Genomic DNA, 22,014 nt, shown 5'->3' with positions numbered 1-22,014 from the left:
CCATGGTTGGTAAGTTCAAAGTTAAACCAAGCTCTGCATCTGCTGGACCTGATGAGGCTATGGCATGGCGGGCATGACGTGACAAGGCTCTGGCGTGGGAGGACTCTAGTGTGGTGGGTACTGCAGGACCCTTCATCCGTAATTCCAACAGGAAATGAGGACATGCTTAGTAATACTGCAAGGTGAAAGTACTGGGCCAGAGTACACAGAATAGTGCCTTCAATTAAAATGATCATTAAGTACCTTTTAGTGCAATGTCATTAAAGGCCACCTTGTGGCAAAGTTCACAGAACTCCTCAACATAGTCCTAAATGGTTTGGTCACCTTGAAACAGGAGGCAAACTGCTGGGTTTTTACTGCTGGCAAACTTTTACAATAATCAACTGTAGGCAAGTCGACTGAACCCAAGTGCAGCCGTATGTAGTCAAACTTGACTAAATAATAATAATAATAATAATAATAATAATAATAAACACAACTAAACCATGCAATAAACAAAAGCAGACATGAACTTTACTAGAACTCAGCTTGACTTGACATAAAACTCACCAAACAGCGGGTACATAAACAAAGCTAGATAAGAGACAATGGGAACATGAGGGCTATATATACTAAGGACTAAGGACATAATGACAGACCTGAAAGCAATGAACCAATAAGAACATTACACATGAAACAAAGGAACCAATCAAAACATGACACAAAGAACCCAAGCGCAAGATCACATGAGGGCAAGGGAATCACATTACAGGAAACATGACTATGACTAAACTTAAAAATGAAAGACATGAAAACATGAACTTGAACAAACCAAACACCAGCATAACACATTTAGTTAAATAAAAGACTATAACATGCAAGCTACTTTTTTTTCCAGTCATTCATTTCGATTTCTTAAAAATAGTGTTAAACTCTAATCTAAACAAGTCCTCGTGAACTCAATATTGTGTATTGTCTCATCTCGTAAGCTAAGTGTTTCATCACACCACTATTATTTATCATCACCAGTAGCTGCAGAAGCCCTTTCAAACCAAGACGATAATGATAACGATAACATTTTAAATGAATAATTGTCAAAGAATAGAGAGATGTCCACACCACAACTATAACGATAACAGTACTGAATAACAATATTGTTAGAATCACTTTCAGAACAATTTTTGTCCAGCTGATGAACGATAAAAACGTTGACAGCCAATCAGAATCCATCCTGCTTTAAAGAGCTTGAGCATTTAAAGTGGCAGACAAGCCCTTATAAATAACAGAACGATATTGTCCGTTGGGATTGATGTAGATGTACCTAATACTTATTAGTCATTAAATTAATAGTTATTCTTGGTCTGGCCTCAACACCTTCAAATGCAGGCAATTATGTTAGGATGTCAGCAAAACATCCCCATATTTTTTAGACACATAATGACAAGACTACAATGCTCATGCAATTACAATGAAAGTTATTTAATAATTACAGAGAATATGAGGCTGAAATAATAAACTCATTGTCTAAATCAGACCATAATGAAAATGTGATGCAATGTTGGCCGTTTCCTCCACTAGCCTTTTTTCTGGAGTGTCTTGTGTGTGTTTAACATGCTGATATGATCACTGGACTCAGTGAGATTGAGATAGATCCCCCTGTTTGTATAGAGGGAGATAGAGCTGTGCGAGAAGCTTGTGTCCGTGTCTTTTCTCTGGGGTAACTGCATACGCTCAGAGGACAAGAGACACTTTGCTTTTTATGGGACCCATTATCTTCACTGCACTCGCACAGATTTTACAGCTCTCTGAGATACTCCTGCTGTTTTATCTGTGCAACTGCCAGGGCACATATTGTAAATACAACAGAACAAATAAACAGATACAAATACAATAGACGTCTGGCTCAGATTAAGCAGTCTGCTCTGAGTGGAAATGATGTCTAGAAATAATCAGATGTAATCAGCAGAATGGAAGTCTATTTTGTTCATTTCGTTTGCCAACAAACTCACTATGAAACATTTGACTAACTCAAAGTTTTAGCGAGCACAAATAAACTGGATCAGGATGAGTGATCAAGGAACAGAAGAATCAGAAATGGACCTGCTCCAAAGGACTCTTTTGGCAGACCAAATCAAACCTTTGGAGATGCGTCTAGATATGACTGTTGAATTCCATAATGATAATTGCTTCAAGGCATCTGCCCAACTTCTCTTGTACAGTGTGGGAGGAAATTCTCTATCCACACATCGGCACTTTGCATTCACTGTACATGTGTTATTGCTTCTTAAAGACGCTAATTGTCTATGATGATCTATTTTATGACACTGAAGTTTGCATATCGACTACATGAAGTCTTTGAGGGGAAATCAACATAGTTTTGAGAACATCAATAAAAAAAGAAAGAGAACAAAGAAATAATGAAATTATGCTTTGAAAATAAAGCCAAATAACATTTTCTTTAGCAGTGTGACACTAATTTCATGGTAATTAAACCCATTTCACCCCCTTCCCCATTCTCATTACTGTAATGCAAAAACCTCATTCTTATTATAAAACAAAAGCAATGCACAAAAATGTAAACTGAAGTTGCACAGCTTTTAATTAGTTAATTAAAAGTATAGAATGACAGTAATTGTACTGTATAAAATATCTGTATTACAGTAATGAGAATCTAATGAGAATCACAACTGTGAATAATGGGAAACAAAAGATATCAATGGAATATGTATGATCAGTTAAAAGTTTGGGAATGTGCCTAATTGGTATATAACAATTAAGCACATTCCTGACAGCACATGAGGATCAGGTGAAAACAATGAAATAAAAAACAAACCAATTATGACACATCTATTACAAATAAATCAAATGATCACTGTAAGTCCTCTATTATGTAAATGGTCTTACTCAAACTGAGGTAAACTTATTTGTGATAGCAGGACACTTCTGGCAACACAAAAGCTATATGTCCTGCCAAACGTTTGGCTGAACAGATACTAGAAAGAGAGTGGGTAGTCCCTACAGAATCAGAGCTCACATTCATGGCATGGTGCACGATATTGCTCAAAACAACAAAATAATATTAACAAGAAACATTGTTTTGTGTCCTTGTATTTAGATAAAAGGACCTTGAATACAGTTTGTCATTGTGTCCTGATTTGATTTTTAGTATGTCCAAAACACGGAAATGTTACAGACATTTTTATAGTTTCTTCAATCTTGGAGTTATGTTTGCATAATAATGCTTGTATATGTGCCAGTGTGGCATCATTAAATATTAGACTTCCCTTTTACTGACAGGATCAGTTAACAGGAGAAAGATAGTTTCTTATAGAGAGTGAAAAAAGTGTCCTCATTATCAGCAATCCAACATAATTTCATTTGTATTTTGAATAGAGGATTGATTACAAGATTAACCTTCCTGCTCTTTCGAAACAACAGCTAATTAATATCTAAATATCATAAAATGCACATACATGTATAGAGTTGGTCAAAAAGTATGGAACACTTAAGACTTTTTTTGAAAATCTAATGCTTAGATCAGAAAACACTGAAAAACAAACTCAAAGTCCAACAGAAACACAGACCAAACGTGACATTGTAGCACTATAAATGTCTGTACTATCACTTTTGATAAATTTAATGCATAAAGTATGACTTTTTTTTAACCCTAAACTTTTTGATGGTATCATATCATGTTTTCCACATAAATATAAAGCAGCACAACTGTTTTTAACACTGATAATAGTAATGACATAGTAATGATTCTGAAAATCAGAATAATAATCACAGGAATAATTAAGTTCTATTAAATACAAATATTTTTACATTATATTATAATATAATACTTTATGTATACATATAAACTGATTTATTTGGACATTAAGGCTAGAACAGCTAACTGCTAAACTGCTAGATACATTTCTAAACTAAAAATACATTTAAAGTGACGGTTGATGTTAATCAACTTCTGAATTTTCACACTGTTATGAGTTATTTCATTGTTTGTAACTGATACCTCTGAAGCTGGTACCTCAGCCTGTTCTGCCTCATAACCTTGTGTGCGTAACGTTGACAAACTGCAGCTGTTCAACAAGTCCGCAGTTGACAGATAATTTAAAACAACCAAGGACTATTGCCCTCTCTAGCCTTCACAACTAGCTTCCTATTCCCTTTACACAGCCATTTGCCAGGACTTTATCCCATACATGAGAAAACTACATAAATATGCTCACCCTATCTCAGGCTCTCAGCTATAACAAAACTGAGCACCATAATATCGTTATGGTGTGGCTGTGCATTGTCACAGCAATTTTCTGTTTTATGGTGGGATTTATTCAAGATTCTGCTTTAGTAAAGAGCGTATGGGCTCAATGAAGGGACAAATGTAAGACACTGACCGGTGACACTTCAGCTCAGCAGGATAAATCCGCTAGAATGGTTGGGTCAGCACTCGTAATGCTTGAATGAGAACTGCAGGGATGAATTTAGCCTTCTAATGCAGGTATTTTGCCTTTTGATTTTATTGCCGTCTAAGAGAAGGAGGACTTTGGCTGATATGACGACAACGTGTTTCTATAGGGGCTTTGCAAATGAAACACTCTATCTGTGATTTATTATGTTGGGGTTTGATGGCATGCCATTAGGGGGAGTGGTTTTGGACAGAGAGGGTGTGGCTGAAGTTAGCAAAATGCTAACAGCATAACAGCACCATTATGAGGTTTAGGACAATTCAGCCCTCTCCAGGGTTATTATAATCAACTGAAACGAAAGCTAAAATCATAAAAACACCATATGTTACCTGAAATAAAATAAACATTTTAACTTGATGTAGACCTACTAAAATAACTAAAACTGAATGAAATATAAATTATAAACAACAACAACAACAACATATATCATATATTTTTAAAAAACTTACAAAAATTATAAAAAAACACTGTAAAATTACTCAAACTTTAACTCAAATGAAACCATAATAGTATAGTAACCCTGTTACTAAAATGATCTCTCCAATACTTTCCCATTATTTAACCTTTTTTCTGTGAAAATATTTTCTTGATGAATAAAGCTATACAAGAGAGCTAAACATATACTCAAGGGCTGCATCAGAAATCGCATACTTACCTACTATAGAGTTGGAGAAAAACAGTATGACAAATAAAGTATGTCTAAATCTATTGGCCGTGATTGAGATCTGGATCAGACTAGATGACACTGCCACACCTGCTGCCCACTCCACCAACTTTCTCATACACCCCTCGCCTGACCGGGAGGGGTGGAGGTACTGGTCTGCTCATCTCCAACGATTGGAAATTTTATCCTTCACCATCTCTGTGTGACAAGAGCTAATTTGAATAGCATTCAATTTCTATCACCACTCCTATTAAAATAAATTGTTTAGTCTTTTACTTACAAAATGTAGTCTTTGACTTATAAGTAGACTTGGCAGTTTCTTGGAGGAGTTGGATGTGTTACTCTCATCCTTCCCTGAGGATGGTACTCCTCTTGTAGTTCTTGGAGACTTCAACAACCACATAGAAAAACCTCAGGCTGCTGATTTCCACACTCTGCTCACCTCATTTGACCTCAAACGAGTATCTACTGCGGCTACTCACAAATCAGGTAACCAATTGGACCTTATTTACATGTGTTAGTGCTCCACCGCACACCTCAGATCACTTCCTCCTCACTCTTAACCTCAACCTGTCTCAGGACACAACAAACATTCCTCCACAGGTCACCTTTCGGCGAAACCTATGCTCACTCTCACCCTCCCGCCTATCCTCTTTGGTCTTCATCCACACTTCCTCCACCTGATCAGCTCTCATCACTAGATACTAACAGTGCAACTGATACTCTTTGTCTCTACTGCTAAAATGCCTTACTACCACAACAAAATTAACAATTCTTCAGACTCTCGTGCTTTTGAAAACATTCTACTCTCTTCTTATCCCTCCTCCTCCTCCTTCATCAAACCTAACAGCTGACGATTTTGACACATTCTTCATAAATAAAACAACCACCATCAGTGGCCAATTTACCACACCACAAACTGACACACACATCTTAACAGCTAACACACGCATTTTCCCCTACTTCTCTCTGCTCTCGGAGGCAGAAGTCTCCAAACTTATCCGTTCCAATTACTCTGTGGAAAATTACAGACCGGTATCCCTTCTTCCATTAATTGCTAAAACACTTGAAAGAGTTGTTTTCAACCAAGTCTCTGCCTTTCTTACACAGAACAGCCTCATGGGCAACAGCCAGTATGGTTTAAAAAGCGGCCACTCAACTAAGACCGCCCTACTCTCAGTAATTGAAGCTCTGAGGCTTGCAAGAACAGCTTCCAAATCCTCAGTTCTCATCCTGCTGGATATGTCTGCTGCGTTTGACAATTAACCACCAGATCCTCCTGTCAATCCTAAAGACGAAGGGCATCTCAGGAACCGCACTCCAATGGTTCAAGTCTTACCTCTCAGGTAGGTCCTTTAGGGTGTCGTGGAGGTGTGAGCTGTGAGGTGTCTAAGACCCAAGATCCAGCTACTGGGGTGCCTCAGGACTCAGTGCTTGGACCACTTCTCTTTTCCATTTACATGTCATCACTAGGATCTGTCATTCAGAAACATGGTTTATCTTATCATTGTTATGCTGACAACACACAACTCTACCTCTCATTCCAACCAGAGGATCCGACGGTAGCTGCTCGCATCTTAGCCTGCCTGACAGACATTTCTTATTGGATGAAGGGCCATCACCTTCAACTAAACCTTGCAAAGACAGAGCTGCTTGTTAATTGATGATCAATTGAACTTTACAGACCACATTGCTAGAATTGACCGGTCCTGCAGATTCTCCTTATACAACATTAGGAGGATCAGGCCCTTCCTATCAGAGCATGCTACACAACTCCTTGTCCAAGCGCTTGTTCTATCCAGACTGGAGTATAGTAATGCTCTCCTGGCAGGTCTTCCAGCTTGCACTGTCAAATCTCTGCAACTGATCCAGAATGCTGCAGCTTGAGAGGTCTTTAAGGAGCCAAACAGAGTACACTTCACACCTCTCCTCACAACATTGCACTGGTTGCCAATTGCCGCTCTCATCAAATTCAAGTCACTGATGCTTGCCTACAGAACAACCACTGGTTCTGCTCCCTTTTAACTAAACTCATTACTCCAGACTTATATTCCACACAGAAGCTTGCATTCTGCAATTGAAAGTCACCTTGTGGTGCCATCTCAAAGAGTCACAAAATAATTTTCACAGACCTTCACCTGGATTGTTCACTAATGGTGGAATGACCTGCCTACCTCAACCCGAGCTGCTGAGTCCATAACCATTTTCAAGAAAGACTGAAGACGCATCTTTTTCGGCAGCATTCGGTCCATTAATGCTAACACTTTCTTTTCTTTTCTATTTTCTTTCTTTTCTATTCCATATCTATTGAAAAATTATTTCTACTGCGTTAGACTAAACGGGGAATGGTCACAGCACTTACATACTGTTGTCCATTTGTTAGTTTAATTGCTTCTATTGTTCTCATTTGTAAGTCGTACATGTGTAAGTAACCCTGTAAAGCGTCTGCTAAATGACTAAATTTATTAATCATGCTTTTCGATTTCTGTCATTTAGGGTGCAAATATGCAGGGGCCCCTTCATGATGATTGATATGATATGATATGATATGATATGATTTGATATGATGCAGGGTCCCCTTCACGGCTAATAATATAATATAATATAATATAATATAATATAATATAATATAATATAATATAATATAATATAAAATACTTTTATAAACCATGTGTCCTGTTGTCAGATTGACATCCATGACAAATGGGCAAATTTGCTATCGTAATAATCCTGCATTTAAAATCCTATTTTTTTATATGACGACTAAAAACATCTTCCAGAACATTTATTATAGTTGCACTGCTATTGCATCACTCACAGGGTTTGTAAGGTGCTCGATGACAGTAGAATGAATGAGAATGAAGGTTGCAGTGGTGAGTGTGATTCAGAGCAGTGGAATCAGCAGCAGTCTGACCTGGGGCTCTTCCCAGCCGCTGCTGCATCATCCGCCTCCTCACGCTCAAAGAGCAGTAGCTCTCCCTAATTAAATTGTTTAATTAAATTAACGAGCATCACAAGCCAGACTCCAGCTGACCAACTTCAACCTTAGATCAACTCATAAATAACTCAACTGATTGCATTCTGGTTTGCCGATAGGCCAGAAATAACAAAATGTCATGTTTGATTTTATGAAATCGTTAAATATCATGATTCTGTCCAGACAAGTGTTAGGGATGTGAAGTGCTGTCAGTGATTCAGTTAATCTCATGTTGTGTCCACTGTTGTAAGACTAGATCTTTTCCTATTCAGTTGCCAGGGTGTTGCAAGGATGCTCTGGCAGCAATACAAGTCCATGGAAATTTGTTGTCCATTTAATCACCCAACAGAAGAAAATCTTTAAGTCAGTTTCTTAACCCTGTAAAGCCTGACATATGAACATAATAGTCAGAAATGTTTTTATTATTATTTTATTTTTTTAAAGTAGGGGAAGACCTCTCTTTAACAAGCTGCATGATTTGACATATTGTTCATCCAGTTATGCAGTTTGAATAAACAGGGTTTAAATCAATGACCTTTTGTATGAGTAATTATATTAATAATAGTTATGCTTGCATTGAAAAACACCAGTAATTATGTACTGAGAATGACAGACAGGGGTGAATGTGTATTTAGTCATTTAAATATGTCAAAAGTACCATTTCAACGAGCTGTACAGGCTTATTGCTTTTTGAACTGTAAAAAGAAAAAAGAGAGAGAGAGAGAGAAATAAAAAACAGAGGAAGAGACAGTGAAAGAGTGAAAAAACAAATAGTCAAACGTATAAAGGAGTATAAAGGGAAGTTTAGATCCACAACATAAGCGTGACGTTTTTGGACTGAATTTTAATTCAAACCAATTATTTGCTTATTATGTAATGCAAGGTACTCAAAATACCATTGTAAAACATCATACCATTATTTTTTTTTGTACCAATCTAAAAGGGGGTTTAATTTTCAAAGCACAGTGCTCAGTATTTTTCTCTTGATTTCCAGTAGAGAAGGTCATTTTGGTCAAGTCAGTCAAGTAGGCTACCTGCAGCACACTTTTTTTTAGCGTCTCGTTTCATGAGCATCTCATTGCTGCACCTCGCTGTCACGCTAAGAATGATTGTCACCGTGAACTTTTTCTTGACACAAACTGTTGCCTGACGAATTAACAGACATGACACCATAACCAATTAGAAAATGAGAAATGAGTTAACACATTTGAGTTTAGTCGATACTTAGATGTCGCTTGTTGGCAAAAAAGACATAGCCTCCAATTGTGATAGAAAATCATCCTTAAAACAGAATATTTAATGGATAGTCCACTGAAGGCTAACAGAGTTGAACCCATGTGCAGTTTATTGATAAATGGGAAACAAGATAAAAAACAAACAGAACTAAGACACGACATAAACATGAGCACTAGAACTTGACTTGAACATGATTATAACAGACTTGACAAACTCACCAACAGCGGGTTACATGAACAAAGCTAGACAAGAGACAATGTGAACACGAGAGCTACACATAAATCAAGGGCTGCATCCGAAATCGTATTCTTCCCTATTATATAGTAGGCAAAAAACAGTACATGATAAAAAATTAAGTATGTCTGAATTCATAGTAGGGTGACCAGAAGTCCCGAATCCGGCCCTGATTGTCCCGAAAATTATACTAAAGCAAAATATTGAGTAGATATTGTCGCTAAAACATTAAAAACTGTCCGTGGAGGTTGAATCGTGAAGAGAGCGCAAGTTGCAGCAGCCGCAAGCTCAGTGAATGAATGTGCAGGCAGCCGTTGTAAAGGAGTGATTGATTTTTCGTGGCAAAAAAATACGTCGGCAATGAACAATGACTACATATTAGACTACCCCCCCCCCCAATCTCCTTTTTTTGTATTATTGCTTACATTTTTTTATATAAAAAAAAGGATTAAGATTGCTTAGATATTTTTTCCAGGAGAACAAGACAAGATACTGATTATAAAATTGATTTTTTTCTTTTCAATGTAGCTATGACTGCAGACTATATTTCTGTACCTCAGCACAGTCACAAATAGCAATGACAACAAGCAACTACGGCAGAAAAGCTGAACACATACCGACTATCAGCCGAAACACAAAGTGACAAAAATTTAATGGAAATTATAACCATTCTGTATGCCATTACTGTCAAACACAAGAAGAATCAGAAGAATCTAAACTGTAGTCCCAGTAGTACAGAGGAGCTTACTATCTAGATCCTACAGCTCACCACATAATGCCAGAGGATGCAGGAACAGGAAGTCCCGCTGTAAAAAACAAACCATCTGAGACAGTGAACACTTACTAGACAGTCAGGACACCACACACTCGGACATGAGGACATGCACTGGCTGACAACTCCTTGTTTTCCAGCAAGGCCAACCATTGATGCAGCATGTTTTCATCACTACTTTTTTTCTGTTACTGCTGATGAGTGTTTAGTAAGAGTTTTCATTATGACTGTCAAATGATTACAAACTTTAATTGAATTAATTGCATGATATGCCAATTAAGCCCCTTTCACAAAGAGATTCCAGAAAACACACGGATAAAGTGACCTGGGATTTGACCCGGGCTCGTTTGACTTTGGTTCATTCACAGTGCCAGTAATTTTGCGGAATCAGAGAGTGCGTTCACACACAACCCGTAAAAATCCCGTAAAGACACGTGACATCGATGTGACGTAATGTCTCAGCAGCGTCTATAGTTTGCTTATGAGCTGCGGTTTCTCTCTCGAGGAACCACGCTTGTGCATTTTTTCTCTGATTCAATCATAAACTAGCGCATTACATACCGTTTCACGGTGGCAAACGATCCCGGCTTCAGCGCCATATATACGACATGGCATTGATTACGGCTTTTGTTCACACAGCGCGCGTTCCGGGACTGAACACGACAATGTTACTAGGTCCCCAACCCGGCATCGATCGCGGCATCAATCCCGGGTCGTGTTTGCGTTCACACAGAAGGTGTTCTGGCAATTTCCTGGCAATTTCCTTGGATCAACGCGCTGTGTGAAAGGGACTTTATTTAATTGAGTTAATCACAACTAGCCACATAAATTAAATTTGTTGAGATAGTTGACTATGGTAATTTAATAATATTACATTATTGTGGCAGATTAAATCTTTGAATATACAAATAAAAAATGGCATTTAAAGTCTGTGGAAGCCTCTTTGAGATTCTGGAAAAAATTTAATTTCTTGGACAGCCCAAAGTAAAATTACAATAACAAGACGTGTGAAGAATCCGACATCGGCTCCAGCTATGTTCTCACACGTAGATGCGTTCCGGAATTGATCCCGGCAATGTTACAAGGGTCTGATATCAGGATCAAATTCCTAGCTTGCATTCACACAGAAGGCTCTCTGCAATTTTAAGGAATTCAAGGCCAGTGTGAATGTAGCTTTAGGGTCGTTCACACATGGGGCATGTTCTTGCAATCCGTCTTTTGGCCATTCAAAATTACAAGTATCTGTGCATTCTGCCAAATTTAGTTCCCTTTCAAGGGAACTCTAGCTGCGTCGAGATGCTGTGGGAACGCCCCCCCGCGTGATTGCGTCATGAAGCACCTATGAAATCAGTCCAATGGCGTGACGTAACGTCATTTGACGTCATAGACCAGGAAGGTATAAAGCACCCCTGAAAACAGACCGCGCTAGCTTCTGTGCCTTCAGCAATCTGTCTCTGTCTATTTATTATTGTTGTTTGCCCACAATATATATATATATATATATATATATATATATACACAGTATATATAATCTAGACAGGAGTATAATGGCGAGCAAACAGCTTTGGATCGTGTGTTCGTCCTGCCCTCGATTCATTACGAGTGGGGACACACGCGATTCACGTGTTGTTTGTTTGGGAGTGGAGCATGCACGGTCAGCTCTAGTAAAAGGGGGCTGACGGTGTTTATTCATAAATTCCCGACGTGTAACATAATGCACTATCGAGAGTTTTTAGCTCTGCTCCTGTTGGCTTTCTTCTCGAGGGAATAAAGTCAATAAAGAATCTTTGGCTCGGATCTCGCGTTTGCTGAGGCAGCTCGTAATGGGTCTGTATCTCTACAATATGAATCTAATGGCTCAGATCGCGCGTTTGCCGAGGCAGCGTGTAGATATGGGTCTGCATATCTGCAATTATAATCTAGTGGCTCATCTTAGGTTTGCCGAGGCAACGTGTAGATATAATAGGTCCGCAATGTATAATATGCGCAGGGAATTGAGCAGACGGGAATTTCACTTTCTCTTTTTCTCTTATGATTGTGTGCAAACTAATTATGTATTCTTTATTGTTTGAGATTATAATATGATGAAAATTCAGCCTGTCATTCAGACCATATATTCTTGTCTGCTTATTCCGGCAGCATTTAATTTTGATGAAATGTTAAATAGCCTACTCTTCTCATTTTAAGTCTATATTAATACACTATATTCAGCCTTTCACCTAGACGATTTCTACTTGTCTGATTGATACATTTTTGAGAAAAGTAAATATGTACTCATCTGATCTCTTTGAGGAGTAAATGTCTGTATTAATATACTATTCAGCTTTTACATCCAGACGTACTTGTCTGGTTGATATTTGGCTGCATTTGATTTCTGAGAAAATTAAATATGTGCCCATCTTATCTTTGAGGAGTTAGATGTCTATATTAATACACTATATTCAGTCTTTCACCTAGACTGCGTCTCATCTTATCTTTGATGAGTTAGACGTCTTTATTAATATACTATTCAGCTTTTCATCCAGACCGTATTTACTTGTCTGGTTGATATTTGGCTGCATTTAATTTCTGAGAAAATTAAATACGTACTCATCTTATCTTTGAGGAGTTAGATGTCTATATTAATACACTATATTCAGTCTTTCACCTAGACCGTTTCTACTTGTCTGGTTGATATTTGGCTGCATTTAATTTTTGAGAAAATTAAATAAGTACTCATCTTATCTTTGATAAGTTAGATGTCTGTATTTATATACTATTCAGCTTTTCATCCAGACCGTGTTTACTTGTCTGGTTGATATTTGGCTGTATTTAATTGAGTGAATTAAATATATACTCATCTGATCTTTGAGAAGTCATTTAATTCTGAGGAAATAAATGGTGAATTCCTGGGTGGAAATGGATAACACCTCATTATATGGTGCCCATCTCCCTTCGGTGCCCTCCAGCGTGTTCTAGTCTCAGTGTCTGACTTGCAGAAGGGTTTAAGAGGGGTCGGTTCGGTTATCTCCTGCCGGTCATCCGTTTCAGGACGCTGGATTGGCTTCTCAGGCTATACTAGAGACCAGTCTCGAGAGGCTGGTTCCTTTTGTAGTCTCAGCCGTAGTCATCTTGGGATGAGACATATCTGAGGACAGTCGTTATCTCAAAGAAGGCTTTGACTAACAAGAAGCCCTGACGCCGAGGCTATCAGGCTTCTGAGGGTGGTCCCTTCCGGGGAGAGATGGGTTTGAGAATCTGTGTCTCCTCGGCGCCCTCTTGGCATTCCCACAGTGTCTCGACGCAACGTCTCGTTACCTCTTCAGGGAACCAGGATTACAGTCGTAACCTGAGACATTTTCATTCGTAACTATCAGTTTAAGTAAAAAAAACTGAAATAAAATATGTTTAGTTTAGAAATTAAAACATGTATCATGAACTGAAATTGCTAAAAACCTTAGTGTTTTTTTCTAATCTCTTCACTCTGGTAGGTTAAGGGATGTTCCCATTCATGCTCAAATATACGGCCATATTAAAAACAGATCTTGTCCTTAGGCATTTCATTATTGATGGTTGAACATTTCCGCTGGAACGCCATTTGATTGAGCTCAGTGAAATGAAAATGAGTGTTCCCCGCACATCCCAGCGGCTCCAGACCGCTCTGTTTGCCATTTAATGAGGTTTTTTGTGGCCCTTGGGCCGAAGCTGGACGCACAAACAAATGCGAGGGTGGAAACTATTCAAAGACTATAAAACGACTGCTCACATCACATATACTAAATCAGCTCTCAGATTTGTAGATTACAACTGAAATGTCACACATACTAATTTCAAATCAGTGTATGACTTATACTCAAACAAATTTGTAACACTATTGTACAACAAACATTTTTACAAGCCACCCCCCTAATATAGCTCTGGGTGGACTCCTTTATTAACACGTTTCATGGGCTTGTTTTATCCTCAATGCTTTATCCTCAAGATAAAGCTGCTGTTCCTCATTAATTACGAATTGAATGTTTCAGTTTATTGTCACCGCTATGGCTCTTCAATTAAGCAGCTGTTTTTACTGAGGGCAATACAGCTTCACTGCACCGTGACGAACAGGCGCACAACCACACCCTCTTTTCAGAGATACACATTAGCCAAATAAGCTAGTTTCACGCTGGCTTCCTCAACTCGTGGATGCAGATATGGCCACATCTGAGGTACAACTTCTGGGTAGGAGCTAAGGCTCTACCTGAGCTGATGCTGAATTAGTATGGTTAGTGCTGGTTTGGTGGTAGACTAATTAGAGTAGGGTGTAACCAATGGAAAGGTCATGGAACTAGAAATAAATGTGATATTGATATGAGGGTAGGTAGGCAGGCATAGATTCAGAGGCATAAGTTACTGTAAGTAGTACATACAACAATGCAACAATAATAAAACAATGCATCAACATTTACTTTTTACTTTTTATTTTTGATACTTAAGTACTTTTAAAAATGAGTAGGGCTACTTTACAACTTTTACTTGTAACAGAGTAATATTTGTCCAGTAGTATCTGTACTGTACTTTCACTCAAGTAAGGAAGTTGAGTTCTTTGTCCACCTCTGAATTAGAGTATGGTGTTACCAATGTAACATGAAATTCTATTCCCAGGAAACTTGTTCATAAAAAAGCTTTGGATAGTGAGTTTGCCAAATGTGTAAAAGTAAATTCTGACTTAGATTATTAATATGACTTGACTTCAGATTACTTTTCTTCAAATGAGATTGCAAAGTGTTACTGAAGAATCTTTCTGCAGTTTTTGTCCATACAAGTCAATGGGGTACAACATTGTTAAGCTCATTGGTTCTTGCGTGTCACGTGACTTGAAATGATGTCATAAAATGATCGTATTACCTCAGAATACTTTGATTAAACCACTGGACCACTATTATGTCTTCTTTATGTCCAACTTCTAGCTTTAAACTTTTGGACCCAATTGGCAATGTATGGACAAAACAGCAAGATACTATAAAATCTCTCATTTGTGTCCGGCAAAGAACAGAAAGTCATACAGGTTTTGAATGACATGAAGCTAAGTAGACAATGTCAGCATTTATACTTTTGACTAGGTCGGGACACCTGCATGCAAAACACTATTTTATGGCTCCTGAACACTTATAATATAGAGAATTGCTGTTTTTATGGGGCTTGTCCTTTATACGGCTACACAAACATGAAAGGGTAAGAAGCAGTCTTGACAATCTGTTGAAAATCTTTATATATATATATATGTGTAAACAAAATAATCACAGGGTTTGAGCGAATGAGGGCAAGCATGATAACTTTGTAAGAACGCTAATTTCTTGATTGTGTTTGAGACAGAACACTGTCAATGAGGACACGACAGTGATGGTTCTCAAACAAATGAGCTATATCCCGAAAGAAGGCCTCCCCCCATTTCTCCCCCCAAAAAAGAAGAGAGGGGTTTATTTCACAGCGATTTTGTCCTTTTTGTCTGTCTGAATTGACCTCTCTAACACAATCCCATGGGGCAACTTTTAAATAATGTCCTCCTGCTATTAAAAGCTAAGATCAATTGTAGTACTGACAATCACTTGTGTCTTATAGAGTGCCATTCATCATAACACAAAACGTTTATGCGAGACCAGATGGGAACAAGTGTCCATGATGATAAATGACACAAGCTGTTTTATGGTTTCTCTCAGATTTATTATTGGTCAGCAGCATACTGGAAAGATACTGTTTTCATTTTTTAAATGAGGATACTATTTATTTTTAATACATTAGTTACCAATCCGCTGACAGAAACCATAAAATAAAGATGAATGGAAAAGTTTACTTGACATTCTATCTTTATAATTATTGAAAAATCATTGGATAAACATTCCTCATGTACAACTCCAAAAATGTACCTATATACACAATTCACTGCAGTTTCCAGCTGAAATCAGTGTTTTACTGACAATAAAACACCAGCAAAAATGTTATGAATACAGGGGCAGATTATTGATTAATTACAGTTCCTTGCATAATACTATAATATGACTATAATGCATTAACATTTTATAGCTACTCATTGGACATTTAATTTCCGAAACTTCTGAGATACTGTAAGTTAAACAGAGTTTAGAGACAATGGCTAAAAATGAGAAAAGGACCCTTTAGTTATCTCATTTGTGTCTCTCTATAGTTAGCTCATTAAATGTATAGCTCTAACTAAACACCAACGTTTATCTCATCTGATTCTATTGTATTGTTTTTAAGGAATTTGGGGATGTTCTCTTGTTTCTCTGTAGCATCAGAAACATGTTAATTGAACATGCAGATGTCTTAAGTGATGGCTGATCCTTCACATTTCATGTATCAAACACATATGAACATACACACTTAACAGAAGCACACTAAAATGGAGCAAACACAACCCAACCATTTCAATGCCTGAAAACAGAGTGATCAGACAAGCTATAAAGCACAAATACACTCAACACATCTTCAAATTTCCCTTATATAGCTATAAGCTCAATGCCACACTGTACTGTACTCGAGCTCAAAGTCTGAAGCCTTGATGACACAGCATTTGTCCTTGAGAATGTCCCTTCCTTGTGATCCCCAGTCCTCTGCAGGAGAATCCCAAGAGAGCGAGAAAAACGCTTGCCAGAGAGAGAGAGAGAGAGAGAGAGAGAGAGAGAGAGAGAGGGAGAGAGAGAGAGAGAGAAAGAAAGCGAGAAAGTAAGCGAGAAAGAAAGCGAGAGAGAGCCGAGGATCTAAGGAAGTTCCCTTTTCATTCCACTGTCAAGCTGACACTTCTAGCATTCAATTTAACCACTAACTCAAGCGTTAAGCAGAAACACAATATACAGCAACCAATGTGACAGGAAATATAAAACCAGTTCTATCTGAGAATATTTGATAAAAAAAAAAATCCTCAATTGTTTATTGATTATCAAGTTTTTCCTAAAGTGTTTTTGCAGAACACAAGATTGAAAAGTGCATTTAAACGAAAGCAAGCAGCATGTATTCTGCTTCCAGCCTCTATTTGCTGTACCGCAGAGCTCTTATAATGCACACCATTGTCTGTGGTCTCTCCCTGTGATCCCCTCTTACGGCAGCTGTACCAACGAGGCGCAGCATATTGTCTTGCCGCTGTTCGGTGGTGGAGAGGAGGGTGTCGTTCCCATTGCCCCTCCGGGGAAACGCGGCAGCTGTCAGCGGGACTGACCTTTGGAAAAACTCTCCAGGAATGAGACCAGCTCCCATTGACGGACGGAGTAAACACCCACCGGCCGACAGCTCTCGGCTGACTTTGCCCTTGCGTACTGTTCCGGGACCAGCTTCCCGTGAAGGGTCTGTGACTCCAGCCTTTGTGAGGTGTGACAGAAAGCTGACCCGAGATCAGTGTGCAACACAAGTTCAACTAAACTAACCGATAAAAGCTGATAGAGACGCGCCGACTGGGACAAACACTCCAAGCTCGGGACCATTGCAGCCCCTCCAATCAAACATCTTTAAGCATCACTAGGAGAGACCACTTTTCTTCAGACTCAACCTATTAAACATGCTTTAGAAGAGTTACCGAAGACTAACATATGTATGAATCACACTGCAGTACTCTAGTATTCAGCGAGGCCACTCTCGAACGGGCTTCCCTCTCCGCTGCACGATTAAGTCATAACCATCTAGTGCCCTGGACAACCTTTCCAGAATCAAGCACAGCACAGCCCACCTTCCCGTATCCGGATTATCCCATTTTGCAGCACCTCTGAGAATAAAACACAATAATAAACCACACACCTGACTGCAGTGATCTCCTCGGTCCTAATCCTCAATGAACGTCTGGGCCATACACCAGGGAGGCACTTAAGGGTTAACGTTTCAGCGTTGCGTGGATGTCTCCTGCTCGTGCTCTTCCATCAGCCCGAGAAACTGCAGTCATTCCCCCTCTCCACTCGTTACTGCAGCACTACACACACACACACATACTCCAGTGAACACACACATACACCCCTCCCCTCCTTCTGTGCGCTTTCTCTGCCACTTTTTCTCTCCCACAGAGAAATCCCCCCCTCCCCTCTCAAATACACACACCCTTTCCCTCTCTCTCTCCGTTTTCCTTCCCCCACCCTTCCCATTCCATCCTCTTCCTAAGCTGCCTGATTGGAGATGCTGCTCACACAGCTCTGCATACATCCCGCTTCTTTTTTTCTCATGTCTCCATCTCTTGCGCTGTGGGGTAATCAGCTCGGGTCAATATGAAACACTGCCATGCCGTCCTCATCAGACTCTGTGACCTCAAAACACCCTGTTGTTTTTCACCGAAATGTAGTCTGTGAGACTGTAAAATACAATACTGAACGGCTCTCTGGACAGAGGAGGGAAAATGGAACGATTGAATGAATTTATAAAGAGGAGAGCTGCAGAGGTTTGCGGCTCACAATATGTTGCAGCAGAGAGAATGAAACACAGAGGAAAACCATAAAGACATGCCGTGAGAATAGCCGTGGACTGATATGTAAGGTATAATGTACAGTCAGCTGTCATTATTGCTAAACGAACTCATTGTACATTATTCCACTTATTACATGACAACATGCCTAGTAAATACATAAATGGTCATGCAGAGTGACATGAGAGACATGACACTAGCACACTAGCCTGGGACAGCTTTAGTGTCATTACACAAACATATCTTAGTAGAGAATGCCACAATTGACCAATCAGAGCCAAGAATTTCAGGGAGCTGTGTATTAAAATTAACAAAATAATCAGTGTGTCAGTATTTCATAAATTGTATTTAATAATAATAAAACATTCCCTGATCATTTTTACTTGCATGTGACTTCATCATTAACTAATATTAGAGAAACATGAACATGACAATGTGTCGTTATATTTTTGGTCTTTTTTGACAATCAGATCTATACAGGTGGAGCTGGGGCAGGAGGAGGGTTTCTGCAATTATACTGCTCTTCTAACGCAAATGCTTACAACGTATTTGAAGGTTAAGCAGCGAGCTCATTGGCTACTGATATAGCCGGAACCAATAAGTGGTGCCCAATAGAGAATGATGTGATTGCACGCAGATTGAGTTAAAAACTATATATACAGTATATATATATATATATATATATATATATATATATATATATATATATATATATATATATATATAGGCCTATATAAAACAAACAAGAAACTATTCCCCCTCTTTATTTATCACTGTTCTGATGCCAAAACACATTGTAATCCACAAGTTGCATGTCCACATACGATCCTGACAAAGTCAAAAATAATCATACAACACCTCTTAACAAGAAGGTCAATTGTCGCTACATTTTGTCAATTTTTTTTTACTTCCTTCATTAGTTACACCTGACTTCACTTGCTCTCTGGCTACATATATACCAATTAAACCCACACTCCACCCAGTGTCCAACAGTGGAACTACAACAAATTATAGATAGAGCATAATGGCGCTTACAATATAGAAATCATTTTCTGCCAGGTGATTATTTATTAAGTTTGTGTACCTTTCCTCCAACCCTAAAACACACAACAATGCAATGCTTAATTCAAATATGGATAAAACCTTTGTAAAAAATGTAGATATGTAACATTGTGTATTCCTCTGTATACCCTTATATGTATGAGTGTATACATTTATATGATGTATACAACAAATAAGATGTACACACAATTTCTGCAACACTTAATTTATGATATATTTTTTAAAGATGCACTGGCAATTCATTAACAAGGCTGTAGGTATTTTAGTATTGACACTAGGTAAAATTATCACTTCTATTCAGCCACAGGACCCATAATGTGATAAGCGATGGCCGTACTCATGAAGTCATGCCTGTTATGAAACCATATGTGCATGGGCTCAGAGAGAAAACAATTAAAATGGGAAAACGTGATTAACATATATCCATAGTCTGCTGTAAAAACCTTTTTTATAGGTGGCTTATGATGCATTATGTTTGTTTGTCATTTGGTCAAATATTAAGTGTAGCAGCTGTACTAACAGATGGTGGAGATGTGGTTGAGCTGGTAGAAAATTTGATCAAGCTCATTAGAATAGTCTAGAACCACCAAGCTACTGTTTTTATTAACCGCATGTCTACCTTAAAATGGTATATGACCTGTTTTTTCAATGTCTACCAGGTAAACGAGTTCCACACTTGATGGTTAACACATAATCCAGCTTGGACCAGCTACAACCTAGTCGCCATGTTCCAAAAAACGGCAACCATCTTAAACTGAATTTTTGCTTGATTTTACTACAGTCAATTACTGAAATGCATTTTTAAATAATGCAACACTCTCCAAAGTCCCTAAATTATCTGAAAAACAAAAAAATGTGCTTTATCCATTTTGGATAGAATTTGGACTGGAATTGAAACTAGGCAAAATGACTACTTGGGTTAAATCGCACACAGGAATAATTTTCGTTAAATATCGATATATAAAGACCAAATAATGACTGTAAAACACTAAATAATGGGTTTCAACTGTCACAAAAGCCATTTAACCATTTGAAGAGCTCTGAAAATTCTTAATGATACAGACATTCAACCTATAATTTAACATATGCATCATATACAGTACCATTTTGCTACATCAAACATTTTCGTCAACCTCAAATTAATGCAAAAGCATTTTTTTTCTACGGCTAATGGAAGCACTGGAGTGCTCAAAACCCCCTCATTATTGGTGACTGAAAATAAAACGATAGCCGTGAGGTAAATGTAATGAGAGAAAGAGGTACAGTAGACAATTCCAGGGTTTAACTAGTGTTCCCTAGCATTCAACGCTGATGTAAGTGTTAATGCACACCAGAGTAAAACAGCACTGGTGGCGTATTCATGGTTTGCCTGTAGTCTGTGTTGGTCCACTGTGACTTCAGTCTAGACCACCCTGGAGATGGACAGCTGGAGACTCGCAAGGCTTTTATTACGTGTCACAAAAAATTACCCATCTCCCTTAAGTGTGTCTGCCTCCTTCAGAGCTGATGAAAATGAAATCAATAACGCCTCAATCACTCTAAGCAGGAGAGAAAGGTATGGCCTTTTCCAGTCCTCCACCTAGTTCACAGTGAGAGCCCGATCGTTTGGTCCTTACACACTGTCAATATTTGTCACAAACACAAGCACAAGTTTATTTACATTTACGGAGAGACTTGGATTCTTTTAGAAGAAGAATCTTGGAATGGTTTAAAAAATTCACAGTTCTCTTTCATGAAGCAAAAACACTTACAAGTGCTCAAAGGTGTCTAAACATGGCCTGTGGTAACAGCTACACTCAAGTGTCTCAAAATTGACAGACTACATCAGAAAATACAGATGAACGTTAACATTTCTTGAGCACTACAAAAGACATTTGAATGGTGCAAAACAGCCTTTGTAGAAGCTACAGTATAGTGACCAGGCACCAGATGTAAGTGATCGGAGTAAGATGCTTTCAGGAACTATAGGGCTTCAGTGACCACAGAGTATTGACTGATTCTGGATCTATTACACACACTGGTGACCTCAGCTTGGACCCCAAGTGAATTTTGTCCTGAGGTGTAGCTAAGACCGGATGGAGCTCGGCATTCACTCGTTCTGTTTCCTCACAAGGACAATAGACCAGCCCCTGCAGAAGCAGTGTGAAAACCTGTTATCTTTAACACTGCTCTTCATTGATATCATGATCTAGATCTGGGTTTCCG

At 38.5% G+C, this 22,014-nt stretch overlaps 1 protein-coding gene across 4 annotated transcripts in view; it reads right to left on the bottom strand.

The window, feature by feature from the left end:
• syt2a (synaptotagmin IIa) overlaps nt 1–22,014 on the bottom strand; it is a 104,600-nt gene that overhangs the window by 37,079 nt on the left and 45,507 nt on the right. The window contains exon 1 of one of the 4 annotated variants that reach the window (XM_077204759.1): nt 18,096–18,487. The exons of 2 other annotated variants lie outside the window; for them this stretch is intronic. The gene's annotated coding sequence lies outside the window, so the exon portion shown is untranslated. Of the gene's footprint in view, nt 1–18,095; nt 18,488–22,014 lie in introns of those variants that run through there. One more of the 4 variants, XM_077204762.1, reaches the window with a different exon arrangement.

The sequence above is a fragment of the Siphateles boraxobius genome, unplaced genomic scaffold (genome assembly GCF_051911475.1).
Source record: "Siphateles boraxobius isolate OS27281-9 unplaced genomic scaffold, OSU_SipBor_1 50, whole genome shotgun sequence".
NCBI classification, from domain to species: domain Eukaryota; kingdom Metazoa; phylum Chordata; class Actinopteri; order Cypriniformes; family Leuciscidae; genus Siphateles; species Siphateles boraxobius.
Note: the sequence above shows the minus strand (reverse complement) of the source record. Positions and strands in the feature narration are given on the sequence as shown.